Here is a 23,550-nt window from a genome sequence, read left to right as displayed (position 1 = left end):
GAGAACTGAGCCAGACTGAGTTTTGCTGGGAGTGACAGTAAAATGTAAGTAGAAAAAAAAAATCAAGTTATTGGGGAACTTGCCCACAAGGGCCATGGAAGGACCCCTCAGGTGAACAGAGTGAACCTGAAGACCCTGTCTCTGGGAGGCAGGTGACACCAAACGCCTTTGAGTCTGGCGTCCTTTGTCTGCTGCAGCCCAGTGTCTAGCCGTCCTGGCTCAGTGAAATGACGCAAGTGAAAGAAAATACTCAGTAAAGCATCTGGACATCTCAGATACATGGCCCAGGCCCTTGGCCTCAAAGATTTTGAATGAATTCTGAGCCTCTTCTCTTCCACGTCATCCTGCTCTGGGACAGGCCATTGATACCTAACAGCACCTGCTGCTCAGGGCCGTGGATGTGTCGACCTCGCCGTCACGCCCCATCTGTGGCTATCAGGGAACCATCAGCATGCTGCCCCGCAGAGCCAGTCCACTGACGCACGGTGGCCATGCTTATGGCCCAAGGGCGTCTTAGGAGAGCAGTTCTGCAATTGTTTGTTTCCTCCCCCAGGTGTGCATCAGCAGGGCCTCAGCCTGGGCCAGCAAGCCTGGAAGGCCCTTGGCAGTGTCCTCAGTGCACACAGTCATCTTCCATCGTGAGTCTGACCCATTTCTTTTAGCCATAGATATTTACGTTGGTTCTTTTGTTCTTTAGGATGAGTTTTCTCTTATTTCCTGTACTACTTAGGCTTAGATAGACCCACTCCATCAGCCCGTTCTCTGGGGCCAGAGATACCTAGGTCTCAGGAGTGACACAATTCAGGGATCCAGGTGGGATGCCTGCCGTGCCATAGTGTCACAACCAGCATCCTATGTGGAGCATTCGGAGATTATCTGAAAAGCAGAAGGATCTACATCATAGAGTTGTTGTGAGGGTAAAATGTGCTACCGTGAAGGGCCTCATGCAATGCAGGGCACGTTTCAGTTGCTTAGTACATGGTAGCCACACTGTCATACAGCACTCATTGTGGATGACAGCGTTGGTGGGCTGTGTGGGTGGAGGTCTCTGAGTTCTGGGTGGCACCTAAGCCTCACACTTCCTGCCGCCTTCTCGGGCTCGCTCAACTCTCATGGCACTTGATGAAGAGACTGCAGGATGCTCAGGCTGGCTGGTGCAGCAGGATTGGGTGTGGCTGCAACTAGGCCGCTGAGAACTCTGGACAATGCTTTGCATTTGTAAGTGGAGGGGAGGGAAAACTTTCCCTGTCGTGAGATCTAGAAGCTTATATATGCTCTTCATAGGGGGCAAGAAGGGGAAGGGAGACAACTTAGGGGAGGTTAAATGACTTTAACCCTTTGTCTGCGGCAAAGTCTGTCTGGGTGGCGTGAACCTCCAGTTTGCTCTGCTGTGCTCTGAGTTCCCTCTTGCCTGGTGGATGGGGTTCCTGGGGAGGGGTTCATGACATCTGAGTTCCTTTGGAAGATCTGTCTTTGGGTAGAAACAAGGAGCTTGGAGAAAGCCCCTTCCTGCATCTGCTATTCCCCAAGTACCCTTGGTTTGAAGAAATTGCCAAGAGTGATTTCAGTGTGCCCTCAGAGTGGTATATTTTGGGGTGGCATTTCCTAAACTCTTTTATGAACTACACTGCATACAAATAGAACGTTGGAAAAAGTCACTTCCTGTGACTGTGCACAAAGGCTTTAAGTTGAGAATTATCTGATTAATCATCACATGTGCTGTGAGAAATGGCGTGGAACCACTTTATGGGGGAAATATGTCTTTTCAGAGCAAATATCTGAAGACGGATATATGTGAGGATTCAGGGTGATCATTCTTAGCTGTTCCCTGCCCATCAGCCAATGTTGCTTTTATTTCCTCCTTTTACTGGAAACGGCTACTCCTCCCTTCATAGAATTTAGAAGTCCAGAGCTAGAATGGGCAAGAACATTTGTAGGGGGCAGTGAGGCCTGAGCCTGGCCTGGGATGCATTCAGGACGAGACAGCTTACAGCCTGTGACTCAGGACCTCTGCAAGGGGGAGGGAAGGAGGGTGACATGGACAGTTCTATAAGGCAGGTCTTTCTCTGAGGACTTTCCATTTCCTCTGTTCTTCCACCGAGGCTCAGTTGGGTGGTGAATTAAGTTAACTGGTCCTTAAGATGAAAGAGGGAGGAGGAAGTTCAGAGCAGGGCTTGTTCTCCTTCCTGGAAAAGAGCCTTGAGCTGTGGTTTGAAACAAGAGATGCTCTTTAAGGATTAGTTGTATTTTCAAAAACCACATCAGATGGAAAACGGAGAGTCACAGAAACTCTGGGCTTGGCTTTGAGTTGGAAGATGTTGCAATGATCTGAACCAGCAGTGACCTCAGAGATGGTGGCCCTGGAAAGGATTGGCTCTCACCTGAGCTTCCACCTTGAGTTAAGGACACAGCCTGGCTCCTGTCTACGGATCAGTTAAGCATTGCAATCATGGAGCCAAAACCTCACAAACTGGAGTGGTTCATAGCACTGTAAGGACAGCTTAACAATCCTGTCCTCAGGCAAAGGTTTCATGATGAAGACACTAGAAGCAATAGCAACAGAAGCAATCCTCACCAACACTTGATATTTTCTTTCTTTTGATAGTAGCTCTCCTAATGTGAGGTGGTGTCTCACTGTATCCTGTGCCGTTTTGATGAAGGAACATCAGATCATGCTTCCTCTGCTGAACACCCTCTCAAGAGTAAAAGCCTCGGCCTTCCTGGTGGCCTCCCAAGCCTGAAGGATCCCTGGTGACCTCTGGCCTCATCTCTGGATGATGCCCTGTCCTTCCCCCAAGCTGTTTCCCAAGCCCACCTAGCAGCCCCGATGTCCTTCTGTATCTGCCTGATGTCTCCGCTTCACCAGGACTTCATATAAGGTCAGATCTTCAGAAAGGACTTCTCTGTTATTCCTACAAAATCAGCAGTCCCTCCTCTGTCTCTGAATCCCGCACTTGGTCTGCAGTCTTTCTTCTCTGCTGTATATGGAGCATCCAGAAATGCCACCTGGCACATAGTAGGTGCTTAGTATTTGCCAAATGAATGAAAGAAAACTATACTGAATTATAAACTAAGACTTCTGAGAGTTAGTGACATTTTTAGAAATGAATTTATAGCCAGATTCTTACCAAATTCTAATTCCATTTGTTTTCAGTGTATTCTCCTGGGTTTCCTGGTATATAATCATATCATCTACAAACAATGACAATTTTCCTATACTCCCCCCTTCTTTCCCTTTTTATATTTTCCAGTATAATAAATAACAGGGGTGATAGCAACAGCTTTATCTTGCTTCCGACCTTCCATGAAGTGTCTCTGAAATTCCACCATGGATGGCAAGTTAATGTTGGCTTTAGATCTGAGGGATGAATTTTGTCGTGCTGAGGAAGTACCATGGGCTCCTGTTTTACTTACGACGTTTTGGTTACAGCCAATGAAGAATGAAGGGTTAATGCTCGTCAGCCCTCTTCAGCACCTACTGGGTATTAAGCTTTCTCTTTGGCTCCTTAGTGTGGGCATTATGTGGATGGGTTTCCTACAACTGGACCGTCCTTGTGTCTTTACCTTTTAAACCCAGATGTGTCCCTGCGATGTGCAGCGAGCCCTTGTGGGCAGGGCCAGCCATGTCCCCTCGTCCCTTCGTCCCCTCAGGATGCTTGCTGGGAACCGAGGCTGGCCGCGGTGGCAAGCTTCCCGGCGAGCCACTCAGGATGGCTTATTGTTTCTGAATTAAACACACGAAGAATGAGATTCAATTAGAGGCAGCATAATGTAAACCGAGATGGATTTATATTTAGCATGGCAAAGACGTGGGAAAGAAGGAAACTTCGTTCTTTTCAGAGTTGGGAAGTCTGCTTTGAAGTGTGGGGCTGGGCTTTCTGGATGCTGTCTTCACTTCCCCCAGACGCGCCCCGAGATGTTTCCCTCGAGATACTAAACTTCTTGGGAAAGCAGCAGAGTTCAGTGGACAGCGAGCTTCTGACGCTTGCATGTAGGAGCCTCGCTGTTGCTGTTAAAGCAGCTTGCAAGGATGAGGCTACATTGTCCCCATTTCCTCATTTCCAAGTGGGTTGATAGAACCTCAAAATCCTGGTATAATGTGATTGAAGAAGAAAAGAGTAGACTTTTTTTTTGGTTTTGTTTTGTTTTAATGATGAAGGTATCACTACACTGAATTTACTTTTCCAAGCCAAATCCTAGAGAGTGCCTTACAGGGGAACAGCACCCTCTTTGTTATCATTCTGTTTGGGTGGGCTTTCGGCAGGCAAATGAGATGGGAGGAGATTTCATGGATGTTTCTTAATTGAGAAGAGTACATGAATGTGAAACCTACAATAGTAATAGCAAGGACCAGCACAGGACAAAGCCCACCGCAAACTGAGTGCCAAGTGTCATAGTCTGTAGTTTAATCCCCGCATCGAACTGTCCTCATGATGGTGGGTGTCGTCAGCCTGGTTAGGGCTGCGTGCCAGCAGCTGGACAGGGCAGTGGGTCTTAATCAGGAACAGAAAGACAGGAGACTTGCTTCTTTCTCTTCCAGACCTGTGTCTTTGGGGTTTTCCATAATCTCTTCTGGTTTGCTGGGGCCTTTTTGTAAGAGGACAGCCTGTTCCATGGAGATGCCATTCATTTGCTGGGAGCTACCCTGAAGGAAGGAATCAGGAGGGAATAACTGATACAGATTTGTAGGGGTGACTTTATTTTGTAACAGGGATTTTAAGAGTTTATAGCAGGAAGAAAGCAAATGTGAGTCCAGGGCTCTTGTTGCCTGGGTAAAGAACAATTGAGCTCGTGCTTCCAGAGTAAGAAGGAAGTGTTAAGCTGGTGACCAGCATGTCTCCTTTGGGGAACATCTGGGAGCAGCCTGGGGGAGAGGGAGCCAGGCCTACAAAATGTCCCGAAACTGCCTCTGGGGAAGCCAAGTCTAGGGCCCACCCTCCAGGAAAGAAAAAAATTTTGGATGAGCAGAAACAAAGTCTTCCTGGAATTTAAACATGGACCCTGCATTTCTCTAATCCCTTTGCCGAAAGGAGTATTTTGTTGCTTTGGAAAAGAAGCAGAAACTTGTTTAAATGTGTATTTTCTTTTACTTAATTATGTTTTTCTAAACACTAAAGCATCATGACTTTGTGCTCCCTGCTCCCCACTTCCCCTCTCTTCTCTCAGCCCTTTTCCCCTTCTCCCTGCTCCCTCCCCCTAGAAAGCATAGACTGGGGCTGAACTAGTTCATGGAGACCAGCCTTCACACAGGGGAGTCTGTGGGACAAAGGGTCTTCTGCAATCATGGTGTTTTAGGAAGATTTGGAAAAATGAATAACTTCCTTGAAAAAATTGGTTTGGAGGATTGTTTTCTTCATTAGACCTCTGGAAAAAATTCAGTGATACTGCATGAAGGGAAAAGAATTAATACAGCTCTTCCTCCCCTTTTCTTTATTTTTATATCCAGGAGTCACTGGAAAAATCAGACCTTTTCCCATATCACAGACCCAGCAGCAGTTTGGGCGTGCTCTTGCCTGTGTATAGAAAGCATGTCAAGACCGATTAAATTATCTAATTAAAATAATGACCACAGAGAGCCTGTTTATTTTGGCCTGAGGAAGGTCAGCTCCAAGGGCCCCTTCTGTCCTGCTGAGGGTCCCTCCTCAGCCACAAGCACACACAAGACCCATGATGACCTGGCTCCTAATAACCTGCTCCCAGACACGTCAGAGTGGGACTCGTGCCACCAGTGGGGACAGGACTCACTCCCGCTGGGACAAAAGACCAATCTTTAAGACTCTCTAGACATCCGTCTTTGTATCTGTATCTGTATCGGTATCTGCACTGATACTGTACTTTGTATCAGTATCTGTTCACCACAGCAACTTGAAGCGTGAGAAGTTCTGGCAAGGGTTATTTTTCATCTATACAAACATGGACAATTGTTTGACTGAGCTGACTGTAGTCTTGGATCCTTTTTGCATGGTGAAGATAAAACCTAAGATCCACAGGGCATGTTGACCGGTAACAAGTGAAAAAAAACGCTGCCAGAATATTTTTTTTGGTGTTGTTTACACAGTGCTAGGTAATTGTTTGGACTAATTTGTCATGAGATTGTTGGGCTGTCTTGACAGTGTGTAGCTCAGCCTACTGAAGGGCACATTCCCGGGACCCTGTGCCACTGTGAGGATGCAGGGTATTAATGAGGGCTCATTCCAGTCAGGCTAGATCAGGGTTCTTTGGCCTGCGGCAAGATTTGGGGGGCAGAATGTAAATATGCTGCACATGATTTAATTTCAAGGAAGCCTGGGAGGAATGCACTGAGCCTGTCATCACTGCAAGCCCAGTGCAGGGTGTAAGCCCTGTGCAGGGTGTAGAAATGTTTCTGTGGGCTTTAGAGACTTGCTGTTTGGTCTTGCAGTTATTGAACAAAGTGCTCCCTTTTGGGGGTGGTTGGTTCAATATCCTGTAAGTCCTTAGAATGGAGGCCACAGCCTTGGAAAGCCAGAATGTAAAGCCTCATTCTTACTTTCTCCCACGGTCCCAGGAGATGATGGCTGGATGAGCACTCTTCAGAGCGGGGCAGGGAGGCAGCGGTTTATGCAAGGGAAAGGGAAATGTTGCAGCAAAAGATGAGAAATAAAAATTTCCTTCCTTCCTTCCTTCCTTCCTTCCTTCCTTCCTTCCTTCCTTCCTTCCTTCCTTCCTTCCTTCCTCCCTCCCACCCTTCCTTCCTCTCCCCCTTCCTCCCTCCCTCCCTTCCTTCCTCCCTCCATCCCTCCCTTCCTCCCTCCCTCCCTCCCTCCCTCTCTCCCTTCCTTCCCTGCTTCCTGTCTTCCTCTTTCTTTTCTTCTTTCCTCTTTCCCTTGTCTCTCTCCCTCTCTTTTTCCTTCCATCCTTCCTCCTACATTTAATGAGTAACTGCTCTGAGCTATGAGTGTTAGATTTGTGATATTCAATAATATTAACATTGACTAATATTTTTATGAAATTCCTTAAACTTCAGCATGAGCCATCTTACTTTGGGATACAGGAAGAGAAAAGGAGAGCAAAGTGTGAGTTTCTGTAGGAAAAATGATTACAAAATGGTATCGAGATTATTTTTCTATTCTGGGTGCTCTTCATTTCTTTGTGTAGATCTAGATTTCCACCTGGTATAATTTTCCTCTGCCTAAAGAATTTCCTTAAACACTTTTTGTCGTGCAACTCTGCTGGAGGTGAATTCCTTCAGCTGTTATATGTCCGAAAAAGGTTTTATTTTGCCTTCATTGTTGAGAGATTTTTTTTTCTGGGTATAGATTTCCAGGTCAAGAGTTTTTTTTTTTCCTTTCAATTCTTTAAAGAATGTGAACTGTTTCTTGTTTATCCGTCCAGAAATTTTCACTGCATTTGAAAGCGTAGACTTGAATCTGTATTTGTTTTTGTTAAAGAAGAGTGGGCTGATTTCAGTGTCCATCTGTCTTTTTGCTTCCTGATGCTCCTTTGGGGTCTTTGCTGTCCTTGCACACTGAACTATACTTGTTCATTTTCTCGGCTATACGGTGCACACGTGCTTACTGTGTCTCGTTCAGCCAATCCCTTACTGTGGGAAGTTTAGACTCTTTGCCTTCTATCTTTTCGTTGTTGTAGTAACAGTGTTCTTACTGATACATCTTTATGTTGTACTGCTCTTAAAACGCTTCCTTGTTCGTGGGAGTGGACTGCATTCGTTTTTTACTATTTAAAACTTTTTTGTTTTACTTTAAGTTCTGGGATACACGTGCAGAATGTGCAGGTTTGTTACATGGGTGTAGATGTACCACGGTGGTTTGCTGCACCTGTCAACCTGTCATCTAGGTTTTAGGCCCCGAATGCATTAAGTATTTGTCCTAATGCTCTCACGGGGTGGGGGACAAGGAGAGGGAGAGCACGTTTTTCCTAGTCTAAAGTTTTTAGTACTCCTCCAGCATCATCCTTCCTCCTCACCTACCCCCGTCTGTCCCTCTATGATCTGCTATACGGAAACATCTAGAGGATGTTTTGTGTTGAGCGGATGAATACATGAGTGAATGAATGAATGACGGGGGCGGGGATGCCAGGCAATTCTTGCAGCAGCACTTGCTCAGTGCCCCTTCCTCGGAGTAGCAGGCAAGCCCGTGAGTTGAGCACCTTGCGGGAAGCTGCACAGGCCTCGGCAAGGCCAGCTCCTGAAGTGTCATCTGTTGTTTTTGGGTTTACGCTTTATGTGGCTGTCTTCCAAAGCACGAAGTCATCGCAGGGCTCTGGCATCGAGGTGCGGACCCATTCTGTGAAGCCCTGGGTTGGTCTTCCTGGGGTGCTTGGCACTAAGCAATGGGCAGAGGGTGGGAGCCGGGGAGGCTCACAATAGAAACAGATAAAACAGTTCAAGAGACCCCACCCTGTCCTGCACTGGCAGGCTCTGAAATGATAGCCTATCATTGTGCACACAAAAAGGGGAACAAAACCAACAGTGCAAATGGAAAAACTGTCCAGCGTGTCCAGAGGAGGGTCTGATATGTCAGACTTGTGTGCCAGAGAGAAGCCCTGGGGACAGACTGACCTCCAAACCGAGTTACCAGGCCTCCTGCCTCAGATTCCTCTCCTGCTCAGATGCCAGCTGGGGGGGTGGCAAACACCTGGGGCTGGGGGTTGCACTTCTGCACCATGGGCACTGCTCCAGAGTCTAGCACCTGTACACTAGGAAGAGGGCCACACAAGGGGCTTGGGGAGTTAACCCACATGACAGCTGGATCATTCAGCCTCAGATGGACATAGGTGCTAGATGGGATGCCAGTGCTGTAGTTTGAATCTTTGACCCCTAAAACCTCATATTGAGATCTGATCCTTGATGTTGGAGGTGGACCTGGGGGAGGTGTTTGGGTTGTGGGAATTGGACTAAGACAGCCAGGCAGTGGGAAGTTGGGAGACACCAAACTAGCCAATTGGTCTTGTCAGTTTTTATTAGAATGATTGAAATCATCTTAATGCAGCTTGCATATGTAACACACACAGACACACACACACACAGGCACACACACCCACACACTCTCACCACCTTCACAGAGCAATAATCCCTGACTAAATGTTGATGTGAGCAAATTAGCTTTCTTTTAATTTCTTAACCTCTACAACCAAGATTAAATCTCTGCTTCATTGTTCTATGCTTCTGTGCATGGAGCACCTAGGTTTTGGTTTATCTGCAGTTGCTGCAACCACACTGTTTACTTAGATGCTCAGTTGCTAACAGAGAGGCCAAGGGGGCAAGCTGTTGGGATTCGTGATTGGGGTGAAAAGACAGGGAGAGAGAAGGAGGAGGAGGAAAAGGAAGAGAGAATGATCATGCCGCAGAGGTTTCAGACATCTGCATGTCTCAGGTTGCATTCCAAAGCCGACCTCTCCCTTGGCATAGGAAAGACTGCTTTGGATAATCTGGGGCTCTGCTGTCAGCCAAGCTGTAGCCAGATGAGCTATAACTCAGTTTACCCAGAGGTTCTTGAAAGTGACATCACGAGGGGATGGGAGTTGACCAGGTAGTATGTCAATTTATGTAAACAAAGCTGATATCCTTTGTTGAATCAAGCATTCTCCGAACTTATTGTCTGTAGAACTTTTCTTATATTTAAAATATTTTTAAAGTAAAACATATTGACATCCCGTGGAACTCTGTCTCCAGAGCCAGGCTGCTGAGGAAAGAGTCCTGTCTCCGCAGCGGACAGCAGGAAGTGCTTTTCGGAATGGAAGTGTCCCTGGATGTCGTTTGGAAAGCCCTGTCTTACCCAGGAGATGCTCAGGGAAGTTCACTCATTAGGCAGTGGCTCATTCTTATTCTCCATACCTCTGAGTAGTTTGTAGACATAAAGATACGGTCCCCAGTTTCAACCAAGTAGCCGCAAAGATGAGAATACGCAGTTAGACATGAACATACATACTCCATTAACATAGTCGATTTTATGGATTGCTACCAATAAAAAGTTCTATCACATTTATTTTTAAAATTAGATTTGAAGTTAATTTCATTTTGACATGAGTTGAGATAATTTTATGTAATATCCTCTAAAAAGCTAGGATTAGAGTGGATTAAAATAAACAGAACTGGAAATACTTTATTCACTCAGTCACTCACTCAAGTTTGTCTAAATGGACGTCCAGATGATCAAAAAGATGGCATCTGCCTATGTAGTCTAAAGTCACACAGACATTCGTATTTTCTGAGGATCAAGGATTACAAATCCATACACTGTACAAATTCCATAGAGGTTAAACCTCACCTCGTAAATAGGTGTTGACTTTTAAAACTGACAATCAGACATTCCAGCTGCATGCTGATAAAACTGTCATTCCTCCCTAGTTTTTGTTAGAATCCAGTGAGTAGTAAAAAAAAAAAAAAAAAAAGAAATAAAAATCCTGCCTCATGAGTTACCGAGTGAGACAATCCAAGTGGGAGGTGCAGCCTCCGCAGCCCTCACCCCAGCTGGTCCACCTGCAGGATGCCTCTGCCAGGCCTAGGCTGTGTCTCCATGGGGCAAACCGCTCACCTGGAGTCCCCAAGGAAGGGAGTACACAGGCGGCCTCCTTCAGAGCCTGGATGTCCTGGGAGGGACATGGCATTTCTGGGAGTGATGACCTTGTGCAGGGAGGGACGGCCCACTGGAGGCAGCTCTGAGTGGGGAACTGCATGACCAGCAGTTAATCAAACGCTGTGGAATCAGCCAGACCCAGGAACCTCACAGCCCCTCTCTTCCTTTAAAGCTCCCTACATAACTCCTCCTGCCCACATCACGCTCACCCTGCCTAGCACAGGCCACAGAAATAGCTGTCCCCAGGCCACGGACGTGAAGCAGAGCGGGTGGAGAGAGGAGAGAACAGAAGCCAGGGGGCATCCGCGGAGGAAATGGTGGGGAGACAGAGGAAAACCTCCCGGGTCTGCAGCGGAAGTGGCAGAGCATCAGCTTTTCTGCTGACAGTTGCAGATGCATCTCTGGACCAGGAGTGCAAAGCTCTGAGTCCTGGTCCCCACCCTGTCACCAAGCCCCACGGTGATCTCAGGCTATTCACTCCCTTCTCAGGTAAAATAATGGGCCAGGGCCAGATAACCTGCAAACAGGTGCCTCCCATCCTTACCCAGTTCCCCTGGGAGGGGGCTCCTTCCCTGGGTTCCTCCAAATGTGACCTGTGCAGCAGGCCTGTGCTTATGCTCAGAGCTACACCGTCACATTGCACCGGGAAACCTCGATTCTGGGTGTCGTTAGGACACGATGAAGACCCAGGCATGCCCCGAGCCCCTGGTGACTCCACTAGGCGGGCACAGGAGTGTCTCGGAGCTGTTTCCCTCCTGAGCACTGGCCCCCTTCCCGTTCCCTGCTAATCTCTACATTCTCACTGGGCTGAGCACCTTTGTTCTTGACATGGGAATTTCCATGTGTTGAATATGCTTAAAACATTTTTTGAGAGGTTGCCTTTCTAAATATTTTGGTTCTTAACTCGAGAGTTTTGCTGCTTTTCAGAGGTGGTTTCCTTTTTATGTGCTTAACTCTTGCTGGGAGAGATCAGAGTAACCACCTGTGCCGGTGGAATTTCAAGTCTACCATGGAGGATAAAAGCCACAATAGTAGCTGGAAAGAAATGAGAGCGAGAAGTCCTGTCTGCACCCTCTTCCCTGCTCTGTTTTTCTACACAGAGGGCAGATGTGAAAGTGGAAACCATAATATTGCCCCACAGAATGAAAACATCTGGGGTTTGGCTCCTTTTTTCTGTCTTTGGACAACATTTATTATTATCTTGAGATCGAACACACCTATTTTTGCCAAGCAAACGGTGTTGCGATGGTGAGTGAGATGGGAAGTGGGGCCACGGAGCCCTTACCGGCTTTCTCCCTTCCTGAGCTTCTCTGAACTGACGGGCCCTGTGGTGCGGCTTCAGCCAGCTAGGGCTTCATTCCTTCCTCTGCCAGCCTTGCGAGTCTTGGACGTGCTTTTCTCACTGAGTTGTCGGCGTTTTCTCACTGTGCACTGTGCACAGTGCTGGGCGCAGAGTGTCTTCCTACCATCCTTGCTGGGGTCCTCTGCCATTTGTGGAAGCCGCCTCTACACCTCACACGGTCTTCTCACAGGGCAGCCTGTGCCACCCTCCTAACTGTGTCCTGTGATGGCGTGCAGGACTGCAAGGTCACTTTGCAGAGCCTCTGTTCCCTCATTTATAAAATGTGAATCATATCTGTCTTCTCTTTCTCCTGAGGTGGAGGTGAAGGTCAAGTGCAGAGCCCTCCTGGCACATCCAGTGCTCTCTCTGTCATGGAGAGGGCTGAGGAGGGAGAATGGTGCTTCCAGGAAAGCAGAGCTGAGGCCCGCTGGACTCCAGGCAGCTCTCTGCTCTCCTTGCCTTTTGCCTCAGGTAAAAAAAAATAAGTGCAATGGCTCAGAACACAGTCACCCTCCTCGTTCCCTCTTGGCTAGGATGGAAGGCATTGCTAACAGGGGATAGTGGTGACTGGAGAGGCCTTGCAGTGTCCCATTTGCAGAAGCCACTGGGATGGTGATTGCTGCAGAGTGGGAGGGGTGAGAGGCATGGGTAGGCCTTGCTTCCTGCAAGATTCGATTCGATCTGATCCGCCTAGCCTGCCAGCTCTCTGCCTCTCACAGCGAGCCTCTGGAGATTGGGAAGGGGGTTTCCTCACCTGCCAGTGCTCCTGTACTCCAACTCTGCAGACCCCACTCCAGCCTCACGCCTTGCACCACACACATCAAAGCAGCATCTCTCAGGCCAAACCCTTCCACATTTCTGCTGTACTCCTGGATGTGGCTAACCCCGCATGGCCTCCTACATTGAGTCATGGATACTGGAGATGGGAAGGGCTTTAAATGCCAGTTGGTCAAGGCTCATTTCACATATGAGGGAAATGAGATCCAGAGAAGCTGAACAGTTTACCTGGGGTCACACAATTTGCAGTGTAGAATTGGATGAGAACCCCGTTCTTCAGCTCTCAGCCAGCGTCCTCGTGCTGTGTGAAGTGATGGGTGTATTGGCCGTAGCTCGGGATGTGCTACACCCGATGCATGCGCTTATCCTTTTATAAACTGTGTTCTGTAAGCATTGCTGTGGGAGGCAGGGTGGAGAGATGGGAGAGGGCGGTGCTCAGAGGTTCTGAGTTTTAGTCCTGCTGGCACCAACTGGCTGTGATCCTGGGCGAGACCCGCTGCCTCTTTGAGGCCTGTTCTTCTTGTTTTAAAGGAAAAAGTTTGGACTGCAAGGCCTCTTTCAGTTTTAAAAGTCTGAATCAAATCCCAGAACTTTGGGAGGCCGAGGCGGGTGGATTGTTTGAGGTCAGGAGTTGGAGACTAGCCTGGACAAGATGGTGAAACCCCGTCTCTATTAAAAATACAAAAAAATTAGCTGGGCAGAGTGGTGTGCACTTGTAGTTCCAGCTGCTTGGGAGGCTGAGGCAGGAGAATTGCTTGAACCCAAGAGGTGGAGGTTGCAGTGAGTCAAGATGACGCACTGCACTCCAGCCTGAGAGTCAGCCTGAAGACAGAGCAACTCGGTCTTAAAAAAAATGTCTGAATCGGTCACTAAATGATGGACCCACATTGAAAGAAAGCCTGCTATTTGAAGATGCTTGCTAGTGAATGCCGGGTCTTTTTGAAAAGCGAACACTCCATCAGCTGTTGTTGGGATCATTTCAGATTTTTGCATGTCAGTCGGTCTGGAGAGGAGCCGATGCTCTGAAGGTGCTGCCTGGCTCTGAACTATGGAAGCCAAGAGCTCTGGTGGGGTAGGAACTGAGGGTCCACTACATTTGCCCCAAGAAGAACATCCTTGCTGGCCTCGCTGAGGGAGCCTGGCACGTGTCATGCTTGACAATTGTTTTCATGAGACTCCCCTGCTTTGACGGCGACAGGGCACGGGGCCCTGAATGCATGATAACAACAACTGCAGGTCCCCTGACCCTTGTTTGTAGAGGCGGGTCATCTCTAGTACCGACCTCCATCCACCTGAGAAGCAAGGCTGGCCACTTTGCCACCAGCCCCAGCCCTGCCCTGGAGGGATCTGCAGTGTAAAGGCACCGTGTGAATGCTGATTGTTGCGAAGGCCCAAATGTGGTCAATTCAGTTATTCATACCAGGCAAGGAAGCTGCCTTATGAATAATTCAGAGTTGTTGCACATCCACAGACCTTTTTCACATTGCCTGCTTGCAGTAGGCTCTCCATAAATGTTTACTGAATAACTGAATAAATTAACATATGAATGAATATTTTGCAATAAGCTTTTGGTATTTACTTTTGCACATCCGTCTGTTGATGTTCTGAGGATCCGCAGACGTCCTCACAAAAGGGCTCAGGCATGCTCCCAAAACAGGCCTGGAGCATCCAGAAAAGCCAAGTGGGCCATGGTTCTCCCTTGCTCTGCAAGAGTGGCGGGGAATAGGAAAAAAATGTCCCCGTGGCTGATACAGCCTCTAGCTGGAAGCTGTGAGATTCCTGACACAGGCCGTGCCTGATTTGTGTGGCTTAACACTTTCATTCTGCTTTTATAACCCTCTCTAGCTTTGGTTAAAGCTACCATGTGGGCAGCAGAATGGTCCCCCAAAGATGTTCGGTCCCTCACCCCTGGAAACTGTGACTGTGTTCCGTCGCATGGGAAGAGGACTTTACAGATGTGATGAAAGGTATGGACCTTACAATAGAGAGATTATCTTGAATTATCTGGGCAGGCCCTGCTAAATCACATGTGCCCTCAAAAGCAAAGAACTCTCTTCACTGGAGTCTGAGAGGTGGGGCTGAAGGAGAGGTGGGAGGGATGGAAAGGTGAGAAGGCTCCATGGGCTGTTGGGGGCTTGCAGAGGGAGGGGCACTGAGTCCAGGAATGCAGGTGGCCCCAAGGAGCTGAAAAGGCCTGGAACCAGTGGAGAAATTGGGACTTACACCCTGTAGCTATAAGGATGTGAATTCTCCCAGCAACATAAATGAACTTGGAAGTGGAATCCTTCCTGGAGCCTCCAGAAAGGGACACAGCCCTGCCAACACCTTGATTTTGACCTTGTGGGACCCTAAGCAAACAGCCGACTGAGCCACCCTGTGGCTGGACTTCTGACCCACGGAAACTGTGACCAATATACGCGCGATGTTTTAATTTACCAGCTTTCACAGCAGCATGCTAACACGGTGAACAAATGTCACTGTGGCTTTGGACACGTGGCTTTAGCTCTTGGGATGCTGTTTCTTCCCCCTGAGTTTGAAGGGTTGGGTCACCCCATCTCTGACACCTCTCCCAGCTCTCAGGTTCTAGGATTTGCTATCAATGATACCAACAGTTTTTGGAGTCAGGCTTGGGAGTCAACCAGGCTGGGTTCAGGTTACCACTTGACAGCTTGAAGCTGTGCTGCTTTTTTCTGTTTTTTGTTCCTAATCTGTACACAGGGATAATAACACTGCCTTGTAAGGTTTTAACGATTAAATGGGATCATGTATGAAAAAAACTTGGCTCATAGTATGTACTTGATAAATACCACTTCCTTTCTCTACCTCATTTTTATAGTCCTGCCGTTGCAAGCTGGGTTGCCCCCCACAAAACTCAAGGAGGCATCTCAGCAAGTTTCAAGATTTCCATCCTCCTATAGCTGGGACTTTGGGCGAAAGCTCCAGGAACAAGGACATGACTCGGAACTGGCTATGGTTACAAAGAAGCTGAGAAGTGCACAGAACTCTAAGAAGCAGGCACATTTGGGATTTGCTATCAATCTCAAACCCCAGCAGCCCAGCCTGGGGTCCCTGTCAGGTTTCTCACTAGTGGGGAAGACCTCAGGTCCAGGCGACTGTTATCCGGGAGCAGGAGCTGGTTCTTTCCTTTTGGACTCCTAGGTGTTAGGCTGGCTCAGTTCTGCAGCTTCTGGACATCAAGCAGGAGGTGGGTGTCACTTACTCTGACATGTGATGTAGCTCTAGACTTTTCCAGGCTTTCTGGTGTGTTTATTTAACGGGATTTGCCATCTGGAGTTCAGAAAGCTGACTGATCCAAAGAGAGGGATTTTGCAGTGGGCGCTTCAGTTTTCCGAAGCTCAAGTTTAGCTTCTTTCATCAGTTCTTTGCGACGGCCCCTGCTCTGGTGTAAATGACATGTTAGGTCACTTATTTCTTCAAGGACGACAGGTGCCTGACCACAGGTGTGGATAACACCTGAAGTCCCCGCAGGCCCATTGCCACTGCTCTCAGCCTTCTGCTGGACTCACAAACTTTATGGTGTTGCCAACGTGCACTTCTTCCCCTGGCTCCTCTTGGAAGCAGCTAGGACCTTCATCAGGAGCCCAGCTAATAAAGAAACCACATTATTTCCTCATGCTCTGGGATAGCTCTGACTCATGATCAAGAAACCGCACTGTACTGTCTTTGGAAATGGTAGCAGAAAAAACTTTATTTAAATGTAAGTTAGGGAAATATCCAGTCCTATTTTAGTAAAGTCCTGACCTCTAAAATGGTAGGTTTATATACATTAGGATAATCTGGGTGAAATTTTAGCTTGGAAAATCTGAGCAACTTTTCCATAATTGTGTCAGTTCCTTTTTCACTGGGCCCACAGGGATTTAAACACAAGAACAATCTCAGAGGACATCTGAGTTGAGATAAAACACGGGGTTAGCAGGTACTTTGGCCGACTCAGAGCCTAGGTTCAAATTCTGGCTCTGCACCTTACTAGCTATATGACATTTGGCAAGTTACTTTACCTTTCTGGGACTCAGTTTCCTTATCTGCAAGGGTAGCTATGAAGTTTAAAGGAATTTAAATAGGAAAATATATAAAGCATTCAGAACTTCGCTTGATACCAGGCAAGTGCATGGTATTAGGTTGGTGCAAAAGTAATCAGGTTTTTGCCATCACTTTCAATGCGTGGTGGCTCACACCCAGCACTCTGGGAGGCCGAGGTGGGTGGATCTCTTGAGGTCAGGAGTCCGAGACCAGCCTGATCAACATGGTGAAATCCCATCTCTACTAAAAAAAAATACAAAGATTAGCCAGGTGTCGTGGGTGCCTGTAATCCCAGCTACTTGGGAGGCTGAGGCAGGAGAATCGTTTGAACCCAGGAGGCAGAGGTTGCAGTGAGCCGAGATCACACCACTGCACTCCAGGCTGGGTGACACAGTGAGACTCTCTCTCAAAAAAAAAGAAAAAAAAAAAAAAGAGAATGAACCAATCTGATCCTATGAAGCAGTGAGCCTTGGATCAATCTTTTTCACCTGGGGTCCTCCTTGGGTAACTGGCGCTACGACCCAGCTCCTCCTCCAGCACCTCTTCTCTTGCAGAATCTTTGGGAACTGGCTGGCAGTGGAATTCTCCAAGTCAGGTGAAGTCACTGTCTCTCATGTACCAAAATTGCTATTCCAGATGGACAAACTGTTTTTTCTAACACATTTCTAGGACTCAGCTTAAAAAAAAATTATGTCAATAGCTTTATTGGCTCCAGATCAGCAAAAGAAAGAAGGGGGCAGAAAGCTCTGCCTTTCAACAGAGCGATCAAAAATGCTGAACCTGTCCCTCCCCCAAAAACTTATTTATGGCTTTCCTTTCAGAATTCTTTCCTTTTGGTGGTTAGACATGCACAGAGTCTTTGAAGTGGGTTAGACATGTTTTCTGCATGTGTGAGCAGCTGTTTCCCTGCAGGGTTGGTTTGGAAGCAGGCTTTCCTTATGATTTCTAGTCATCCACCAGAAGGTCTGTCATGGGATTTTGCACGGGACTTGGTCATGGTGGACAAATAAAAGGATTGTAGAGGTGATTCCTCACCCCTACTGTGAAGCGATGGTCTTCAAATTCTCCTCTCAGGTGACACCCTTCGAGGTGCTGGAATCCCTCCCCGGGGGTGTGACTCCCCCCTTCCTCCTGTGCTCCCGCGTTGCTCCTGTGTCAGAAGCTGCGTCATATCGGCTATGTACATGATAAATCGAAAGCGAAGCTGCAGTGCAAACATTACTGGGGTGGCTTTCCTGTCACTCCCAGGACCCCAGCGCCAGCATCCAAGCCCTCCTCAGGGCTTACGCTCTGACTGGGTGATGTGTCCGTCCAGTCGTGACTGCACAGTGATCTCTCCAGTCTCTACTTTTCTTCTAAAAGCAAAGCCTACCCTTCCACGGCTACATGTTGATTAAATGAGGCAACACATAAAGTAAGGATAGGCAATGCACAGAAAGCACTCAGAACTTTCTTGTTATCACCGTCATGATCACATGCTGGTCTAAGCAGGGCTTTCAGACAGATAAAGGCCCCAAAGGCTGCATCAGTCATTAACCTGTATTTCAATCTCTGTCTCACTCTCCTGTCTTAGAAAAAAATAAACCTCCTGTGATTCGGGGTCCCCTGTGGCTACCTTATTATCTCTTTCGTTACAAAGTCAATATCCAGGAAATTTACATCATTGACATTTTCTCCACTTCCCCTCAACCTGTAACCACCCCCCACTGTCAGGCTGTGCCCCCATCAGCGCTCTAGACCCTGGCATCCCGCCATGGTCAAGCCCAGAGGCCTCATTTGAGGCTGTGGAACTGCCCTGTTCAATAGCGTGTCCAGCTTTGCAGAGGGCTACAGAACACTACAACTGTAGGAATTTGTACATTTGTACAATGAACAGAATTTTTAATTATTTTACACTTAAAAACAGATACTTTATTCAGTTATTGAAAAACTTTTAAGTACAATTGGAACCACTTGCATCTGTGATTGTAGTTTTTCAACTGTAAATTGTATAAACTCTAAATACAGATCAAGCATTTCTGATGAAAATTCGGTGTCTGAACTGAGATGTGCTATAAGTGTAAAATCTGATACCGGGTTTCCAAGATTTGGTTCCAAAAAAAGAATGTAAAATATCTTGATCTTTAAGATCTTCATTACATTTTGAAATCACAGCATTTTGGCTATATTGGGTTGAACAAAATATATTATTAAAATGGATTTCATGTTTTGGTTTTCTTTTTAGGGTGGCCACTAGAACATTGGCGACTTGCATTTTATTTCTATCGTTCTGTGCTGCAGTGGGCATTTGCTCCTTGAAATTATCTGGCTTCTGAGCTCCAGGCTCTCCTGCCACCTCTCCCACCCCAGGCCTTTCTGTTTCTCGGTCACATGGTACATCTTGCAGTGGGACTGCCCCATTGCTTTTTGCTTGTGCACCAACTTCTAACATTTGCTGAGCCTTTCTGCAGACAATTGCAGCACAATCTCCTCTGACACCAAACTCAACATGCTCCAGGTCACTCTATCCGCTTCCTGCAGAATCCTCATCCTCTTTCTGGTTGCTGTCCCTCTGAACTGCATCCAAATCATTCCTGCTAGAAACTGGGGGCAGCCTAGAGTCCTCCCTCACTCTCATGCCCAACCATCTCAACAGATACGGATCCCTACAGCTTATCTCCAGTAAACACAATTCAATCAGCACCCCTCTGGTCTGCACCAGACATGAGCCATGTCCCCATGACCCCTCGTCCTCATGGCCTCCTGTCCCCATGACCTCCTTTCCTATGACCTACTGTCCCCGTGGCCCCTGGTCACCACAGCCTCCTGTGCCTGATGTCCTTGTCCCCATGGCCTCCTTTCCCCATGACTTCCTGTCCCTGTGGCCCCTGGTCACTATGGCCTCCTGTTCCCATGGCCTCTGGTCACCATGGCGTCCTGTCCCCATGACTTCCCTGTCAACAAAGACCCCCTGTTCCCATGGCCTTTTGTTTCTATGGCCTCCCTGTTCCCTAATCCCCTGTCCCCACCCTCTCTCCTTGTCAGCCAGTCTCTGGGTCTAGCCAGAGGAAGGTTTGTAACCTGACAGACTCACCTGCTTAATTCTCTTCAGTGGTGTGGATTTATTAGGAAGATTGCGAAATGCTTCTTGATATGTTAGGAATCCTGCTTGAAATCTGAAGAGGGAGACACTAGGGCAGAGAAGCATAAGGTACAGTCCTCATTTTCATCCTGTTCCTCAGGACGGTACAAAGGCCCTTTGTCCACTTCTCCATCTCCCATTCCCTTTCAGTCTGCTTCAAGCTCCCTCTGTGCCAACAGGTGTCCCTGGCCCTCAGCGGCTCCATGCTGTGACCCAGCCTCCCATCCTGCCCACTGATCACCTCCACCTCACTCCTCCCTGGCATCTATACAGATCCTCCACCCATGTAGGGGGGCACCCTCTCTCTTCTGTGCCCCTCTGAACCATGTGGCATCTCTGTCACATTACCTTCTAACTGACTGTCCCTGGGTCTTATCAGCCTGGCCTCAAACCACATCACATTAAGATTAATGTTCAAATCATGGCCAGAAATGCAGGATCTCAACTGGGGCTCAGCTGCCCGGGCATCCCTGTTAGCTCTCTGAGAGGTTGGCCCAGAGCCGGGGCTCAAGTCCATGTTCCTCTCCCCGGACCCCTGAGATGCCTCACCCTGGCCTCTGCCAGGAGGAGTGTGGCCTAGGAGTGTTGGGGGCATTAAGGGGTACGTTGTTTGCAGAGAATTAAAAAAACAATGATTAAAAACTAAAACCAACTCGAGGTTCATCTGCTTTCTAGTATCACCCTCCTCTGGCAATTCTAAACAATGGCAGAGAGAGAGCACTGCTCCCCACCCCCAGGGTGGCCTCTCCCTCTGCAGCCCCTGCGCCACTCAAAGCATTTGTCCTGGCCACTTATCCCACCATCTTACCATAATTGCTGGTCTACTTCTCTACAGCAACTACTAAACCATATTATTTTAAGGGTAGAAGCTAGATTTTATATTTATTTTCTCAGGGCTTAGCATAATCTACAATAAAGAATGTATTAAAAAACTTATTGAATTAATAAATTAATAGATTTTCTCAATTTATCAGAATATCAAAAGCAGGAAATCCTTTGTCAACTAAATGAGTGGTAAGAAGACAGTAGGAATTTATTTAAAATAATCTTGCATTATTCTAAGGTTACTAGAGTGCCAGCCAATGTTTTACACTTTTGTTTTGTGGTACAGGAAAGGGATTCTTGTATGCAGCATGTGAATTTGAAGTCCTTCAGGATTCTGATCAACAGCAAGAACTTTAATGAATGCATTCATTACTATTTCTTACTTAGCCTGTACTAGGGCTTGGGCTATAGAGTAAAGTGGGAAAATGGACCTATATATTTACTGAGATTTCAGCATTGACAGTAGAATTGTTCTGGTGAATACTGAACTTATAAGAAGGTCCAACTAAGCAGATGTGGAATTTTGCAGGCATTTCCCAGGATAAAGTGACATATTCCTCTCCCTCCTGGTGAGGCTTCAGCTCCATTAATCATGACCACTTGGACACTTCAATGAACTCATGGAAACAGTCACTGCCATACTCTGAGGAGGTCTATTGATTTCTAGGTGCCTTTGCAATTCATGACAGAGATCAGAAAGTTTTCAGCCATCTGCACAGATTCTATTCATCCCTCTGTGTGTGTGTGTCACATGTGTGCACAGAAGAAAGGCTTGCCAAGTTTATCAACCGGAGTCTTTAAAGATTACGTGAAAGTCTTGTTTTCTTTTTAAGGAGACGCCTCTGGTGTCTGATGCCTTTGATCTGGGCAAGAGACAGCCTTGCCTTTGTGTACAGTGGAGGTGAGTGACCATCCAAATTACACAGATGAACTCACTGAAATTGTGGAGGGTGTAGTAGTTACTTTGGTTTAATGATTTACGGCCATGCTTTTGAATATTAAAAGGTCATTTGCTTTGAAAGTCTGTCTACAGTTTCCTAGATCAGTGGCAAAGTATGAATCTCAGTTTGTCAATATTACAAGTGTGTTTTGGGGCAAGATTTTTTCACTGGGCAAGAAATAAGGGTTATTTTAGTCATGTACACATATCTCTAAGAACATTCATAAAAGCTGGTGTGAACTAGGATGTGTAGGAAAACGTTGAAGAAAGTCTTTTTGAAATAGGCTTTAACGTGCAGACTTGGACCTTAACCCAACCCCGGTGTCCATCTTTCTTCCGTGGAGTGTTTTTCCTTCCAGGCTGAAGCTGTGATGTGAGCTGCAGGCGGCCTGAGCAAGGGCCCACAGTCAGAGGGCGGGCCCTCACCGTGGCAGGACACAGTCAGCACAGCCTAGCCACAGGGGCACTTTGGAGATAGGCGTCCCTAGGTGATTTCATCATTGTGCGAACGTCACAGGGGTGCACTCACACAAACCTAGTGGGTGGAGCCTACCGCACACCGAGGCTGTGTGGTGTGGTCCATTGCTCCTATGCTGCAAACCTGTGCAGCATGAGACGGTTCTGAGTACTGCAGGCCACTGTAATACAGTGTTTATGCGTCTACACATATCTAAACATAGAAAAGGTACCACAAAAATATGATATAAAAGGTAAAAAATGGCAGTGAGTGGTGAGTGAATGTGAAGACCTAGGACATGATGTACATCAGGGGTCTCCAAGCCCAGGGTCAAGGACCGGTACCAGTCCGTGGTCTGTTAGGAACCGGGCTGCACCACAGGAGGTGAGCGGCGGGGGGGCATCAGTAATGCCTGAGCCCCACCTCCGGTCGGATCAGCTGCAGCATTAGATTCTCATAGGAGCACAAACCCCGTTGTGAACTGTGCATGCGAGGGATCCAGGCTGTGAGCTCCTTATGAGAATCTAACGCCTGATGATTTGAGGTGGCACAGTTTCATCCTGAAATCATCCCTGCGCTGGTCTGTGGAAAAGTGATCTTCCATGAAACCAGTCCCTGGTGCCAAAAATGTTGGAGACCGACCGCTGATGTACATGACTGTAGACTTTATAAACACTGTGCACTTGGCCTACACTAAATTTATTTTAAAAACTTTTTCTTCATTAGTAAATTAACCTTAGCTTACCATAACTTTTTTACTTTGTCAACTTTAAATTTTTAACTTTTTGACTCTTGTAATAATACTCAGCTTAAAACACAAACACATTGTGCAGCTGTACAAAAATATTTATATTCTTATTCTATAAGCTCTTTTCTATTTTTACTTTTTTTTTTTTTTTTTGCTTTTTAAAGTTTTTTGTTAAAAACAAAAACACAAACCCACACGTTAGCCTAGGCTACACAGGGGCAGGATCATCAATATCAGTGTCTCCCCCTCCACGTCCTGTCCCACTGGAAGGTCTTCAGTGGCAATAACACGCAGGGAGCTGCCGTCTTCTAGGATAACAATGTCTTCTGGATACTCCTTGAAGAACCTGCCTGAGGCTACCTTACAGCTACCTTTTTTTTTTTCTTTTTTTTTGTGGTAAGTAGGAGTACACTCTAAAATAACAATAAAAAGCATGGTAAGGCCGGGCGCGGTGGCTCAAGCCTGTAATCCCAGCACTTTGGGAGGCCGAGACGGGCGGATCACGAGGTCAGGAGATCGAGACCATCCTGGCTAACACGGTGAAACCCCGTCTCTACTAAAAAAAAACTACAAAAAACTAGCTGGGCGAGGTGGCGGCGCCTGTAGTCCCAGCTACCCGGGAGGCTGAGGCAGGAGAATGGTGTGAACCCAGGAGGCAGAGCTTTCAGTGAGCTGAGATCCGGCCACAGCACTCCAGCCTGGGTGACAGAGCGAGACTCTGTCTCAAAAAAAAAAAAAAAAAA

General features: G+C 47.2%; 1 long non-coding RNA gene across 3 annotated transcripts in view; it reads left to right on the top strand.

Annotated features, from left to right (window-relative positions):
- Nucleotides 1-23,550, top strand: part of LOC115895523 — a 105,021-nt gene that overhangs the window by 24,215 nt on the left and 57,256 nt on the right. Inside the window, exons 4-5 of one of the 3 annotated variants that reach the window (XR_004055727.1) lie at nt 12,214-12,369; nt 13,659-14,129. The exons of 1 other annotated variant lie outside the window; for it this stretch is intronic. This is a non-coding gene — a long non-coding RNA (uncharacterized LOC115895523). Of the gene's footprint in view, nt 1-2,605; nt 3,230-12,213; nt 12,370-13,658; nt 14,130-23,550 lie in introns of those variants that run through there. One more of the 3 variants, XR_004055729.1, reaches the window with a different exon arrangement.

Source organism: Rhinopithecus roxellana, chromosome 21 (genome assembly GCF_007565055.1).
Source record: "Rhinopithecus roxellana isolate Shanxi Qingling chromosome 21, ASM756505v1, whole genome shotgun sequence".
Lineage (NCBI taxonomy): Eukaryota > Metazoa > Chordata > Mammalia > Primates > Cercopithecidae > Rhinopithecus > Rhinopithecus roxellana.
Note: the sequence above shows the minus strand (reverse complement) of the source record. Positions and strands in the feature narration are given on the sequence as shown.